This window comes from Aegilops tauschii, chromosome 4, assembly GCF_002575655.3.
Source record: "Aegilops tauschii subsp. strangulata cultivar AL8/78 chromosome 4, Aet v6.0, whole genome shotgun sequence".
Classification (NCBI taxonomy): Eukaryota; Viridiplantae; Streptophyta; class Magnoliopsida; order Poales; family Poaceae; genus Aegilops; species Aegilops tauschii.
In genome coordinates this window covers 16,503,791-16,519,684 of record NC_053038.3, presented here as the reverse complement: position 1 = coordinate 16,519,684, position 15,894 = coordinate 16,503,791, and positions in this window count along the sequence as shown.

Genomic DNA, 15,894 nt, shown 5'->3' with positions numbered 1-15,894 from the left:
CAATATTTGCTAGACCATGAAAATGATTTACATATGCATGAAAGAAATGAAATAGATGAGATTTTCTTTGAACAACATCCTCTGCTTAAACACAATTTGCCTACTGAAACTCTAGGAGGTCCTTCTCCACCTAAAGGTGATCCTGTATTTGAATTAAAACAATTGCCAGACACTCTGAAATATGATTATCTTGATGAAAAGAAGATATATCCTGTTATTATTAGTGCTAACCTTTCAGAACATGAAGAAGAAATATTATTGAAAGTTCTAAGGAAGCACTGAGCTGCTATTGGATATACTCTTGATGATTTAAAGGGCATTATCCCCACTCTATGTCAACACAAAATTAATATGGAACCTGATGCTAAACCCGTTGTTGATCACCAACGTCGGTTAAATCCGAAGATGAAGGAAGTGGTAAGAACGCAAATATTAAAACTTCTGGAAGCACGTATAATCTATCCTATAGCTGATAGTAAATGGGTAAGTCATGTTCATTGTGTCCCTAAGAAAGGAGGTATTACTGTTGTTTCTAATGATAAGAATGAACTTATTCCACAAAGAATTGTTACAGGTTATAGGATGGTAATTGATTTTAGAAAATTAAACAAAGCAACTAGAAAAGATCATTACCCTCTGCCTTTTATTGATCAAATGTTAGAAAGATTATCTAAGCACACACATTTTTGCTTCCTTGATGGATATTCTGGTTTTTCACAAATATCTGTTTCTCAACCTGATAAAGAAAAGACCACTTTTACTTGTCCCTTTGGAACTTATGCTTATAGACGTATGCCTTTCGATTTATGTAGTGCACCTACTACCTTTCAAAGATGTATGACTGCTATATTCTTTGACTTTTGTGAAAAGATTGTTGAGGTTTTCATGGATGACTTCTCTATTTATGGGAAGTCCTTTGATGATTGTTTAAGCAATCTTGATCGAGTTTTGCAGAGATGCGAGCAAACGAATCTTGTCTTGAATTGGGAGAAGTGCCACTTTATGGTTAATGAAGGCATTGTCTTGGGTCATAAAATTTCTGAAAGAGGTATTGAAGTGGACAAAGCTAAGGTTGACGCAATTGAGAAAATTCCATGTCCTAAAGATATAAAAGGTATTCGTAGTTTCTTAGGTCATGCTGGTTTCTATAGGAGATTTATCAAAGACTTTTCTAAAATTTCTAGGCCTCTTACGAGTCTTTTGCAAAAGGATATTCCTTTTGTTTTTGATGATGATTGTTTAGAATCCTTTGAAACACTCAAGAAAGCCTTAATTTCTCCACCTATTGTTCAACCACCTGATTGGAACTTGCCTTTTGAGATTATTTGTGATGCTAGTGACTATGTTGTTGGTGCCGTTCTAGGACAAAGACTTGATAAGAAACTGAATGTTATTCATTATGCTAGTAAAACTCTAGACAGTGCTCAACGAAACTATGCTACTACTAAAAAAGAATTCTTGGCAGTGGTGTTTGCTTGTGATAAATTTAGACCTTATATTGTTGATTCAAAAGTAATTGTTCACACCGATCATGCTGCTATTAAATACCTTATGGAAAAGAAAGATACTAAACCTAGACTTATTCGATGGGTTCTCTTGTTACAAGAATTTGATTTACATATCACTGATAGAAAGGGAGCTGAGAACCGCGTAGCTGATAACCTGTCTAGGCTTGAAAATGTGCAGAATGACCCACTACCTATTGATGATAGTTTTCCTGATGAGCAGTTAGCTGCAATAAATGTTGCTCATAATACTCCTTGGTATGCTGATTATGCTAATTACATTGTTGCTAAATATTTACCACCTAGCTTTACATACCAACAAAAGAAAAAAATTCTTGTATGATTTAAGACATTACTTTTGGGATGACCCACATCTTTATAAAGAAGGAGTAGATGGTATTATTAGACGTTGTGTACCTGAGCATGAACAGGGACAAATCCTACGGAAATGTCACTCAGAAGCTTATGAAGGGCATCATGCTGGATATAGAACTGCTCACAAGGTATTGCAATCTGGATTTTATTGGCCTACTCTCTTCAAGTATGCCCGTAAGTTCGTCTTATCTTGTGATGAATGCCAAAGAATAGGCAATATTAGTAAATGTCAAGAAATGCCTATGAATTATTCACTTGATGTTGAACCATTTGATGTTTGGGGATTTGATTACATGGGACCTTTTCCTTCCTTTAATGGGTATACACATATTTTGGTTGCTGTTGGTTATGTTACCAAGTGGGTAGAAGCTATTCCAACCAGTAGTGCTGATCACAACACCTCTATTAAAATGCTTAAGGAAGTTATTTTCCCAAGGTTTGGAGTCCCTAGATATTTAATGACTGATGGTGGTTCACACTTTATTCATGGTGCTTTTCCGTAAAATGCTTGCCAAGTATGACGTTAACCATATAATTGCATCACCTTATCATCCTCAGTCTAGTGGTCAAGTTGAACTTAGCAATAGAGAAATAAAATTAATTTTGCAAAAGACTGTCAATAGGTCCAGGAAGAATTGGTCTAAGAAATTAGATGATGCACTTTGGGCTTATAGAACAGCATACAAAAATCCTATGGGTATGTCTCCTTATAAAATGGTTTATGGAAAAGCTTGTCATTTGCCTCTTGAGTTAGAACATAAAGCATATTGGGCAATCAAAGAGCTCAACTATGATTTCAAACTTGCTGGTGAAAAGAGGTTATTTGATATTAGCTCTTTAGATGAATGGAGAACCCAAGCGTATGAAAATGCTAAGTTGTTTAAAGAAAAAGTTAAAAGATGGCATGATAAAAGAATCCAAAAGCGTGAGTTTAAAGTCGGAGAATATGTTCTTTTGTACAACTCTCATTTCAGATTCTTTGCAGGAAAACTCCTCTCAAAATGGGAAGGACCCTATGTTATCGAGGAGGTTTATCGGTCTGGAGCCATCAAAATAAATAATGCCGAAGGTACTAACCCGAAGGTTGTTAACATGCAACGAATAAAACATTATATCTCAGGTACACCCATTAATGTTGAAAGTAATATTATCCAAACTTTGACACCGGAAGAACACATAAAAGAGTCCTTCCGAAACACTCCAGAATCGTGAAAATAAGGAGGTACGTGATACGGTAAGTAAACGGACTCCGAAAAATCAGCAAAAATATTTTTTGTCAGTTTTGGAATATTTAGAAAAATAGGAAAATAAGAAACTTCCAGGAAGCGTACCTTGGTGGGCACAAGACACCAGGGTGCTCCTGGCTGCCAGGCGCACCCAGGTGGGTTATGCCCACCTGGGGTACCTTCCGGACTCCGATTTTCTACAGATTGCTTGTTTCCCAAGATAAAAAATCTTTATATACCCCCCCCGAACCTATTGATCACCTTATTGCGGAGAAATCTTCTGTTCTCTTTTCTTGCTGTTTTCGGTCAAATCAGTTGAGCCAGGCATCATGTCTTCTTCTTCCTCCAACTACGTGGAAGAGGATGCTTGGTTGATGAAGATCGAGCTGAAGAGAGAGGAGCCCGCAGAAGCCATCAATGGGGACAAGAGCAAGGAAGCCACGGTAGATCAACTGCCGGTGGTCGAACAAGCACTGCCAGCTGAGGAGGAAGAAGAATATATCCTTAAACCTTACTATGCTTATCTTACTCCTACTGAGATTGAAGCCTTTCGCAGCATTGAAATGGTTCTTGTGCACAATAAGTATCTCACCCGTGAAAATATTCTGCATCAAGAGCATATCATCCACCTCCGGGGCTTCATCCGTCGATTGGAGACTCTCTTGATCCTTAAGGACAGGATCGCTTCACCACCACCTTCTTCTTCATCACCAAAAGAGAATTGAGTACCGGGTATGGGCACTCCCCTTGGCTTCCGCCAAGCTTGGGGGAGGTGCCCGGTATCGTATCATCCCTACTATCTTTTGCCTTTACTTATTTTAGTTCGATCCTTTGCTTTAGATGAATAAAAGTTAGTTTGATCCTTTCTTTTCCAGAGTTTGCTTAGTGATCTATCCTTGTAATCGTGTGCGAGATATAATAAAGTTTAGTTTGAGTTTTTGCTTTCTTTACTTTCATGTTGCAATAAAAAGAAAGGAATAAAATAAAATAAAGGAAATAATGAAAAAGATCATATGCTAATCTTATGGTAGGTGATGACACCACACAAGGAAAAGTATAAGTAGAAAATTTTATTAGAGATAGACAAACATAGCATTAGTCAATGATGCAACTAATGAAAGAATTAATAAGGGAAGAGAAGATTCACATATAATTACACTATCCTAGAAATCTTTTGTGATTGTGAGCCCTCATCAAAATATTATATGCCAAAATTGTTGACGTTGGACAAAGACGACAACTTAATGATTTATGTTTGTTTATATTCACATAGAAGTCATATTGTCATGGATCCTTTACCATGTGGTGCTTGCCCCCATCTTTGCTAGCCAAAAATTCCGCACTAAGTAGTGATACTACTTGTGCATCCAAAAACCCTTAAACCCAAATCTTATTTTCAAGATTCCACCATACCTACCTATGGATTGACCAAGATCCTTCAAGTAAGTTGTCATCGGTGCAAAAAGGCAATAAAAATTGCTTATAAAAGTGCGAGATCATTTAGTGTAAGAGAAAATTGAGCGTTATACGAACTTGTGTTGGTAAATAATAAAAGCGACAAACTGCATAATAAAGGTTTCTATCAAAAGGGCAATACAACGTGACGTTCTTTTGCACTAAGGGGTTGAGCATACAAAAAAATAAGCGCATGGCAACCTCTGCTTCCCTCTGCGAAGGTCCTACCTTTTACTTTTTATGTATTTACTTTTATGCAAAGAGTCAAAGTTTTTTCTTTATTCCCTTTTATTTTTCTCCATTGGCAAGTGATGTCTACTACACAACCTTCTTCTTATAGACGTTGCTGGGCCTCCAAGTGCAGAGGTTTGTAGGACAGTAGCAAATTTCCCTCAAGTGGATGACCTAAGGTTTATAAATCCGTGGGAGGCGTAGGATGAAGATGGTCTCTCTCAAACAACCCTGCAACCAAATAGCAAAGAGTCTCTTGTGTCCCCAACACACCGGATACAATGATAAATTGTATAGGTGCACTAGTTCGGCGAAGAGATGGTGATACAAGTGCAATATGGATGGTAGATATAGGTTTTTGTAATCTAAAAATATAAAAACAGCAAGGTAACTAATGATAAAAGTGAGCACAAACGGTATTGCAATGTGTTGAAACAAGGCCTAGGGTTCATACTTTCACTAGTGCAAGTTCTCTCAACAAGGATAACATAATTGGATCATATAACAATCCCTCAACATGCAACAAAGAGTCACTCCAAAGTCACTAATAGAGGAGAACAAACGAAGAGATTATTGTAGGGTATGAAACCACCTCAAAGTTATTCTTTCTGATCGATCTATTCAAGAGTCCGTAGTAAAATAACACAAATCTATTCTTTCCGTTCGATCTATCCTAGAGTTCGTACTAGAATAACACCTTAAGACACAAATCAACCAAAACCCTAATGTCACCTAGATACTCCAATGTCACCACAAGTATCCGCGGGTATGATTATACGATATGCATCACACAATCTCAGATTCATCTATTCAACCAACACAAAGAACTTCAAAGAGTGCCCCAAAGTTTCCACCAGAGAGTCAAGACGAAAACATGTGCCAACCCCTATGCATAAGTTCACAAGGTCACTGAACCCGCAAGTTGATCACCAAAACATACATCAAGTAGATCACGTGAATATCCCATTGTCACCATAGACAAGCACATGCAAGACATACATCAAGTGTTCTCAAATCCTTAAAGACTCAATCCGATAAGATAACTTCAAAGGGAAAACTCAATACATTACAAGAGAGTAGAGGGGGAGAAACATCATAAGATCCAACTATAATAGCAAAGCTCGCGATACATCAAGATCGTGTCAAATCAAGAACACGAGAGAGAGAGCGAGAGAGAGAGAGAGATCAAACACATAGCTACTGGTACATACCCTCAGCCCCGAGGGTGAACTACTCCCTCCTCGTCATGGAGAGCGCCGGGATGATGAAGATGGCCACCGGTGATGGATTCCCCCTCTGGCAGGGTACCGGAACAGGGTCCCGATTGGTTTTTGGTGGCTACAGAGGCTTGCGGCGGCGGAACCCCCGATCTACGTTATTTTCTGGAGGTTTCTCTATTTATTGGAGAGGTTGGTGTCGAGAACAAGTCAGGGCCCCCCACAGGGAGTCCATGAGGCAGGGGGCGCGCCCTCCACCCTCGTGGGGCCCACGGGACTCCCCTCTGGTAACTCTTTGTTCCAGTATTTTTTTATATTTCCAGAAAAACTGATTTTCAGCGCATTCTGAGAACTTTTATTTCTGCACAAAAACAACACCAGTGTAGTTCTGCTGAAAACAGCGTCAGTCCGGGTTAGTTCTAACCAAATCATACCAAAATCATGTAAAAATATTATAAACATGGCATGAATACATCAAAAATAATAGATACGTTGGAGACGTATCAGCATCCCCAGGCTTAATTCCTGCTCGTCCTCGAGTAGGTAAATGATAAAAACAGAATTTTTGATGTATTTATCAATGTAATCTTCTCTATTGTGGCATGAATGTTCATATCCAAAAGGTTCAAGACAAAAGTTTAATATTGACATAAAAATACTAATACTTCAAGCACTAACCAAGCAATTATGTCTTCTCAAAATAACATAGCCAAAGAAAGCTCATCCCTACAAAATCATATAGTTTGGCCATGCTTCATTTTCGTCACACAAAATGCTCTCATCATGCACAACTCCGATGACAAGCCAAGCAATTGTTTCATACTTTAGTATTCTCAAACTTTTTCAACTTTCACGCAATACATGAGCGCGAGCCATGGACATAGCACTATGGGTGGAATAGAATATGATGATGGATGTTGTGTAGGGAAGACAAAAAAGAGAAAGTATCACATTGATGCGGCTAATCAACGGGCTATGGGGATGCCCATCAATTGATGTCAATGCGAGGAGTAGGGATTGCCATGCAACGGATGCACTAGAGCTATCAATGTATGAAAGCTCAACAAAAGAAACTAAGTGGGTGTGCATCCAACTTGCTTGCTCATGAAGACCTAGGGCATTTGAGGAAGCCCATTGTCGGAATATACAAGCCAAGTTCTATAAATGAAAATTCTCAATAGTATATGAAAGAGACAAAATAAGAGACTCTCTATCATGAAGATCACGGTGCTACTTTGAAGCACAAGTGTGGAAAAAGGACAGTAACATTGCCCCTTCTCTCTTTTTCTCTCATTTTTTTGGGCCTTCTCTTTTTTTATTTGGCCTTTCTCTTTTTTTGGGCCTTCTCTTTTTTATTTGGTCTTTCTCTTTTTTTCCTCACATGGGACAATGCTCTACTAATGAAGATCATCACACTTTTATCTCTACTATTAAAGGAGAATCGAACGTCGTGATGGTTCGACCTCCTCTCCCATCCCCATCGATACGTCCTCCCACCCTCTCGCATCCCACCGATTTTTTTATCATGGTAAGTTCCACTCCCACGTCCGGTTTAGAGCGATTTAAACCAAAGAAAAAAAACTTACCCACGCACGCAGTTCCCCTATACGATCACAACCGCCAAACCTAGCCCCAACATAGGCAAGCACGTCTCCCCTCCTGCGATCTCCACCTCCACTTCATCGGGCGGCGAGACGGCGAGGCACCGGTTTGCTAGCCCGAAGGCGGAGATGCCACCAACAGGGCTCCGAGCCGATCTCATGGCCTCTTCCCCGTTGTCTGCGTCGGCGAGCAGTTCGCGCACCTGTTCTTGAACAGGTTTGGCGCACCACGATCTGGGTGAGGTCCAATGATTCGGCGCAGCGATGGATCCGACCCCTAAACCTAGGTCGTCGCTTCCGCAGGTACGCCTCGTCGGGTCTTTGCTTGGTGGGAAGGCCCGTGCATGTGGTTGCATAGGCGAGATAGGAGGCGATTCCATCTTTAATTTCTGAACACCACCGTTGCCCTCGTAATCCTCTTTTGCCAGGTCATCTAGGTTCAACAATTTCAGGCTTGTTCCTGGTCGATTTGGACTGGTCAAATTGGTTGCCTTATTTTCAGCTACGTTATATTATTTATGGCGAGATTTCACATTCAGTTTGTATGCTAAGTGGTCATTGATGTTGATCTGTTTAAGGGTCCGGTTCGTTGCAACATCAGCGTCCTTCCTGCTCTCTTCTTCCTTCCACCAATGATATTTATGACTCGACAAAAATTCCGTACCATCATGGTCAACGGCTGCATCTGAAGGTTGTTCTGCATTCAAGACGATACCCTGATAAGTGACGAAACCTGAATTTTCATATTTATGAAGAAAATTTTCTTGTATGCAACTTGATATGATGTTGGTGTAGGACACATTTACTAATTCTTATGTACGACCTAGAATTAATTCTGGTATATGTCATTCCATTTTTATTCATATTATCATTTGGATCTAATATTTGGGTTCTAGAACCATTGCGTCGTCAGACAAGCAGTGCAAATATGAGAACAAAATAATGTATAAGTGCAACAGGTTGAGTGATTATTTGTAATTTTGCTTATATGTTTCAGTAGTTTAGTGTGAGAAATGAAAGGAGGTATCAAGAAAAGTATTGGATTAGTGTGTCGGATGATATTTAAAAGAGCACACTACGGTTGCACTAGATAATTTCAGCTTTTCAAAATATATGGTTTTGCTGATCGGCTCAGGGATATAATGCTTGATGCATAGATCTAGGTTGGTATGCATTGCTGATATTTTCTGTAATGTTTGGATCTGATTGTTCTGTAGTAATCACCAAAGTTAGCATTGACCAGGATGCTGCATACAGGATCCATGCAGTGTGCAGAAAAACCAGGTCCCATCACAGCCACTTTGCATCTTGCAAATTTAGAAAGTGGGTAGAGGATATAACAAACCCGCCCATGATCTTTTGGTCATGGCCCAGGCTGATAGGATTAGTAAAGTTTGGATGGGGGCGTGTACCTCCTTTCATTCATTATAGGGCCTAGCCTGTAATGACTTTGTAATTGCTTACATGACTTTACATAAAACATTATTACCTACGTCCAATATTACTTGTCTTAGATTTTTCTAGATACAGATGTATCTAAAAAAACCACGTTTAGATACATCCGTATCTAGACAAATCTAAGACAAGTAATTCGGGGCGGATGGAGTACATTTTTAGAGCATCTTAAAAAAGCAATGCTATAGTTTGTAGTTTAATTTTCTAGAGAGCATTTTAATGAAATTATAACGTAGAGTTATCCTGCTGTAGTGCTCACGAGGAAATATCGAGGAGGTCCTGTTGTGTCCCATGTTCAATAAAAGGTAAAAGATTTTTTTTTTGCAAAGAAATTCATAGTATGTACAGTAAACTCCTGGTTTGAGCAAATGTGTGTTCTCAGAAAGTAGTCACATGTTTGAGGGCACTGTAATATTGTACTGTTGTACAACCAAAAACAAGTAAAAATACATTGTAGATTTGGATGGAACAGTTGCAAATACTAGGGAAACATGGATAATCAAGAGCATGTTGCTTCTAAACTACTAGAGGCTTTTCTTATTTATCTATTAAAAATAGAGGGGCAAGATATGGTCAAACCGCAATTTCTGTAAGTTTTCAAAAGATGTGAACTGGTCCTTCATTTAGATTTGAGACATTAGTCGTACAAATGTTGCATTTAGATCAAAATTTTACTTTCCCTAGGGATAGAAATCTGAAACGTTTAGTCATGTAGTGATATTTATAAAGTAATAGGGGAATAAATATTGGTATCCATTCCAATGTCAAAGAATTCATTGGAGTTAGGGGGCTACAACAACAAACGGTGGGGAAGAGGAAAAATTCCTTGCCAGTAGGGAGGACGATGGGAAAACAAGTACTAGCTTGTTATATCCGTTTCGATGTTGTCGGCGGGCCCAACTTATGAGGGGTGCCGAAGGAGGATGAGAAACGGATCAGCGATGGAGGATTGTCTAGCTTTTCCCTCATCTTCTTAGACATGGCAGACCTCACCGACAGAGCTGCTTGAGGGGGCTTGCTTCCATGTTTTTTTAGTTGGTCGTGGGGAGTAGTGAGTGAGACGTCCAGCAAAGAGACTTCGTTTAAGTGTTCTTACTAACCATCTATTATAGTTATTGTAGTTAAATTTGTACATCGCAAGTCACCGTGCGACAATGTGCATAGCATAATAAATAGGAAAATTTAAAGGAAAGGGTCAGTTTAGTTAGTCATGCCTTTGTTTTATTTTGATTTTCTCGTAATCGTATTTAGCAGAAAAGTGTTTCTTTGTTGTCATTGAAGAACAAGGGGACATTGTCATTTTTCACTGGACTATCATTATCTCTCATGACAGATGATACGTGTTTTGATTTTAAATCAAAGATACAACATGATGGTATATCTCGCTAGATGGTACCCCTTTTAAGCAATGTCGATGCTAGATCAAGGGGGGTAAAGGGAATGGAAGTCGGTGGGTGTGAGGGATCGGGCTAAAGTTGTTGCTAAGGAGACATTGCCATTGTCATCGACTTACCATTTTTTCAGATGATAGATGAGAAGTGTTTGCATTGTAGATTAGAGATACACCATGATGTTATGTCTCGCTAGATAATATCCCTTTTAAGCAATACCAATGCTAGAGCAAGGGAGTTGAAGAAAATGAAATTTGATGGGTACGAGGGGACATACTAAAGATGTTGCTAAGGAGACATCACAATTGTTAATGATGTAAGAAGTGACTGAGAATTACATCTTATCGATGTATAAATGGAAACCACACATGCCGTCAAGAACGACATACATTTTGGTGTAAACTTTTTTTATTCCGTGGCAATCGTACGGGCATTTAGCTAGTATTTACTTAGAGCATCTCCAGCTGCGCCCCCAACAGGCCCTCCCCAGCCGTTTTTGCCGCGCCGGCACCCCAAAATCAGCCCAGTCGCGCCTCTAGGAACTCGTTTTCACCGGTTTGGGCCGAAACTGGCACCGGCGGACCCAAGCCGAACCCGGCGCGCTGGGGGGCGCCGGGGCGAGCGGTTTTGGCGCGAAAGAGCCGCGAGCCAGCCACGTCGGCGAGACCATGCCTCGTCTTCCCCCAGAGCGCCTCGGTTTCCCGCGGGGAATCAATGGCAAGGCTGCCGCCGGTCAGCCTTGCCCTTGATTCCTCACGGGCGGCGCGTCATGGGCGGCGTGGCGACGCCTCCCCTCCTGCCACGCGTACACACGACGCGGGCTATAAAATCGGCCGCTCCCCCTCGCCACTGGCCACACCAGCCCGCGCCCAAACCAGCCGCCGCCTAGCTCTGCTCTCTCCCGTCTCCGCCGCTGAGCTCTGCTATCTCCCCCGTCCTCCCCTTCCCTTCCCTCTCCAACAATGGCAGAGCGCTTCCCGGCGACGTCGCAGCGGCCGACGGCTTCGGCCACCGCTCGCTTCAGCAGCACGAGGCGTGGCTTCTGTTCGAGGCCAACATCCCGGCGCCGCCGGACATGCGCGCCGGGCCGACGGGGTGGAAGCTCAGCAACGGCGGCGGCTCCATTCCCCCGGTTCCCGACGTCGACGCGCGCCCCGGCATATTCACCGCCGAGGTCGACCGCGTGCGGTCGTCCCTGACGGAGGAGCAGCGCGCCCTCCCCCAGTACGCGCCGCCACCACCGGTCCGCCATGGAGACGCCGGGCAGGGGTCCAGCAGGAGCGGCTGCGCGGCCATCAAGAAGGAGTAGACTGACGATGAGGACAGCGGCGACGTCGGCGACTTCGCCGCGCTCAGCGACTTCTTCGCCCCATAGATGTCTTTTTTTAATAATTTATGTAACGCCGAAAATGTTGAATATGAATGTCAAGTTTGCCAAATTTTAGCCAAACTTTACCGAATTCAGTTTTTTAAAATTAAAAAAAATGCGTCTGGGGCGACCCTGGGGCGAGCGGCTGGGAACCCGCTCGCCCCCGCGCCGATTTTAGCGTTGGCTCGCCCCAGGGGGCGCGTAAAATCACCGCCTGGGGGGGCAACGGCTGGAGTTCCTCTTACAACTCAAGAATTACAACTCGATACTAGAACAAAATATGACTATATGAATGCCTCCGGCAGTGTACCGGAATGTGCAATGAATCAAGAGTGACATGCATGAAAGAATTATGAATGGTGGCTTTGCCACAAATACGATGTCAACTACATGATCATGCAAAGCAATATGACAATGATGAAGCGTGTCATAATAAACGGAATGGTGGAAAGTTGCATGGCAATATATCTTGGAATGGCTATGGAAATGCCATAATAGGTAGGTATGGTGGTTGTTTTGAGGAAGATATAAGGAGGCTTATGTGTGATAGAGCGTATCGTATCACAGGGTTTGGATGCACCGGCGAAGTTTGCACCAACTCTCGAGGTGAGAAAGGGCAATGCACGGTACCGAAGAGGCTAGCAATGATGGAAGGGTGAGAGTGCGTATAATCCATGGACTCAACATTAGTCATAAAGAACTCACATACTTATTGCAAAAATCTACAAGTCATCAAAACCAAGCACTACGCGCATGCTCCTAGGGGGATAGTGTTGGAAATATGCCCTAGAGGCAATAATAAAATGGTTATTATTATATTTCCTTGTTCATGATAATTGTCTATTGTTCATACTATAATTGTATTAACCGGAAACCGTAATACATGTGTGAATACATAGACCGTAACATGTCCCTAGTAAGCCTCTAGTTGACTAGCTCGTTGATCAATAGATGGTCGTGGTTTCCTGACCATGGACATTGGATGTCGTTGATAACGAGATCACATCATTAGGAGAATGATGTGATGGACAAGACCCAATCCTAACCATAGCACAAGATCGTGTAGTTCGTTTGCTAGAGCTTTTCTTATGTCAAGTATCATTTCCTTAGACCATGAGATTGTGCAACTCCCGGATACCGTAGGAATGCTTTGGGTGTACCAAACGTCACAACATAACTGGGTGGCTATAAAGGTGCACTACAGGTATCTCCGAAAGTGTCTGTTGGGTTGGCACGAATCAAGACTGGAATTTTTTCACTCCGTATGACGGAGAGGTATCTCTGGGCCCACCCGGTAATGCATCATCATAATGAGCTCAATGTGACTAAGGAGTTGGTCACGGGATCATGCGTTACGGAACGAGTAAAGAGACTTGCCGGTAACGAGATTGAATGAGGTATGGGGATACCGACGATGGAATCTCGGGCAAGTAACATACCGATAGACAAAGGGAATTGCATACGGGATTGATTGCATCCTCGACATCGTGGTTCATCCGATGAGATCATCGTGGAACATGTGGGAGCCCACATGGGTATCCAGATCCCGCTGTTGGTTATTGGCCGGAGAGGTGTCTCGGTCATGTCTGCATGGTTCCCGAACCCGTAGGGTCTACACACTTAAGGTTCGGTGACGCTAGAGTTGTAATGGGAAATAGTATGTGGTTACCGAAGGTTGTTCGGAGTCCCGGATAAGATCCGCACATGACGAGGAACTACGGAATGGTCCGGAGGTGAAGATCGATATATTGGATGAAGGGTATTGGAGTCCGGAATTGTTTCGGGGGTACCGGGTGATGACCAGCGTGTCCGAAAGGGGTTTCGGAGGCCCCGACAAGCGTTGGGGGGGGCTTATGGGCCAAGGGGAGGGGGCACATCAACCCACTAAGGGGCTGAGCGCCCCTCCCACCCCATCTCACGTAACCTGGAGAGGTGGGGGCGCCTCCCCTAGGGCAGCCACCCCTCCCGGCTTGGGGGGCAAGTTTTCTAGGGGTAGGGGCGCCCAAACCCATCTAGGGTTTCCCCTGTGGCCGCCGCTCCTCCCTAGGGAAACCCTAGGGCGCCTCCTCCTCCCCCCTTCCCCCTATATATAGTGAGGGAGAGAGAGGGCAGCCCCGCCCCTTCCTTGGAGCAGCCCTCTCCTCCTCCAACTCCTCATCATCCTCCATAGTGCTTAGCGAAGCTCTGCTGGAGAACCACGAGCTCCATCGCCACCACGCCGTCGTGCTGCTGGAGTTCTCCCTCAACTTCTCCTCTCCCCTTCATGGATCAAGAAGGAGGAGACGTCCCTGGGCTGTACGTGTGTTGAACGCGAAGGCGCCGTCCGTTCGGCGCTTGATCGGATCTTCCGCGATTTGAATCGCCGCGAGTACGACTCCATCAACCGCGTTCTTGTAACGCTTCCGCTTAGCGATCTTCAAGGGTATGAAGATGCACCCCCTCTCTCTCATTGCTAGAATCTCCTAGATTGATCTTGGTGACACGTAGGAAATTTTTGAATTATTACTACGTTACCCAACAGATAGATTGGTAGGAAAAGACCATCGCCCATCCCCGACCACCACTCATAAGGAAGGCAATCAAAGAAACACCTCATGCTTCAAATTTGTCACACAATGGTTACCATATGTGCATGCTACGGGACTTGCAAACCTCAACACAAGTATTTCTCAATTTCATAATTACTCAACTAGCAGGACTCTAATATCACCATCTTTATATCTCAAAACAATCATCAAGCATCAAACTTCTCATAGTATTCAATGCACGTTATATGAAAGTTTTTATTATACCCATCTTGGATGCCCATCATATTAGGACTAAATTCATAGCCTAAGCAAATTACCATGCTGTTTAAGACTCTCAAAATAATATAAGTGAAGCATGAGAGATCAATAATTTCTTCAAAATAAAACTACCGTCGTGCTCTAAAAGATAAAGTGAAGCACTAGAGCAAATGACAAACTACTCCAAAAGATATAAGTGAAGATCAATGAGTAGTCGAATATTATGCAACTATGTGAAGACTCTATAACATTTAAGAATTTTAGATCTTGGGATATTATTCAAACATCAAGCAAAACAAAAGAAAATAAAATGACGCTCCAAGCAAAACACATACCATGTGGTGAATAAAAATATAGCTCCAAGTAAAGTTACCGATGAACGAAGACGAAAGAGGGGATGCTCACATAAAAGATAAGAATTGAAACATAAAGAGAGCATCATGAAGAATATTACTAGCACATTTAAGTCTAACCCACTTCCTATGCATAGGTATTTTATGAGAAAACAATTTATGGGAATAATAATCAACTAGCATAGGAAAGCAAAACAAGCATAGCTTCAAGATTTTAAGCACATAGAGAGGAAACTTGATATTATTGCAATTCCTACAAGCATATATTCCTCACTCATAATAATTTTCAGTAGTATCATGATTGAATTCAACAATATAACCATCACATAAAGCATTATTTTCATGAACTACAAGCATAGAAAATTTACTACTCTCCACATAAGCAAAATTCTTCTCATTCAGAATAGTGAGAGTATCATAAGAAACTCGAATACTATAAATTGTTTCCACATTAAAAGAGTAATGTTTAGAAAAAGGGTAATCATAATCATGACAAGTTTTAACATAATCATCACTACTTTTTATAGCATAAGTGTCATCACAATAATCATCATAAGTAGCAACTTTGTTCTCATCATAATCAATTGAAACCTCTTCCAAGATAGTGGAATCATTACTAAATAAATATTTCTTAATACTTTTCTCATAGTTGCGGATGCTTGCGCCGGGGGGGGGGGGGTGTTAATCATAAGTAGGAGGTTTGTTCAAGTAAGAACAACACCTAAGCACCGGTCCACCCACATATCAAATTATCAAAGTACCGAACACGAATCAAACCAACATGGTGAAAGTGACTAGATGAAAATCCCGTGTACCCTCAAGAACGCTTTGCTTCTCATAAGAGATCGTTTTGGTCTGTCCTTTGCCTCAAAAGGATTGGGCTACCTTGCTGCACTTTTGTTACTACTATCGTTACTTGCTCGTTATAAA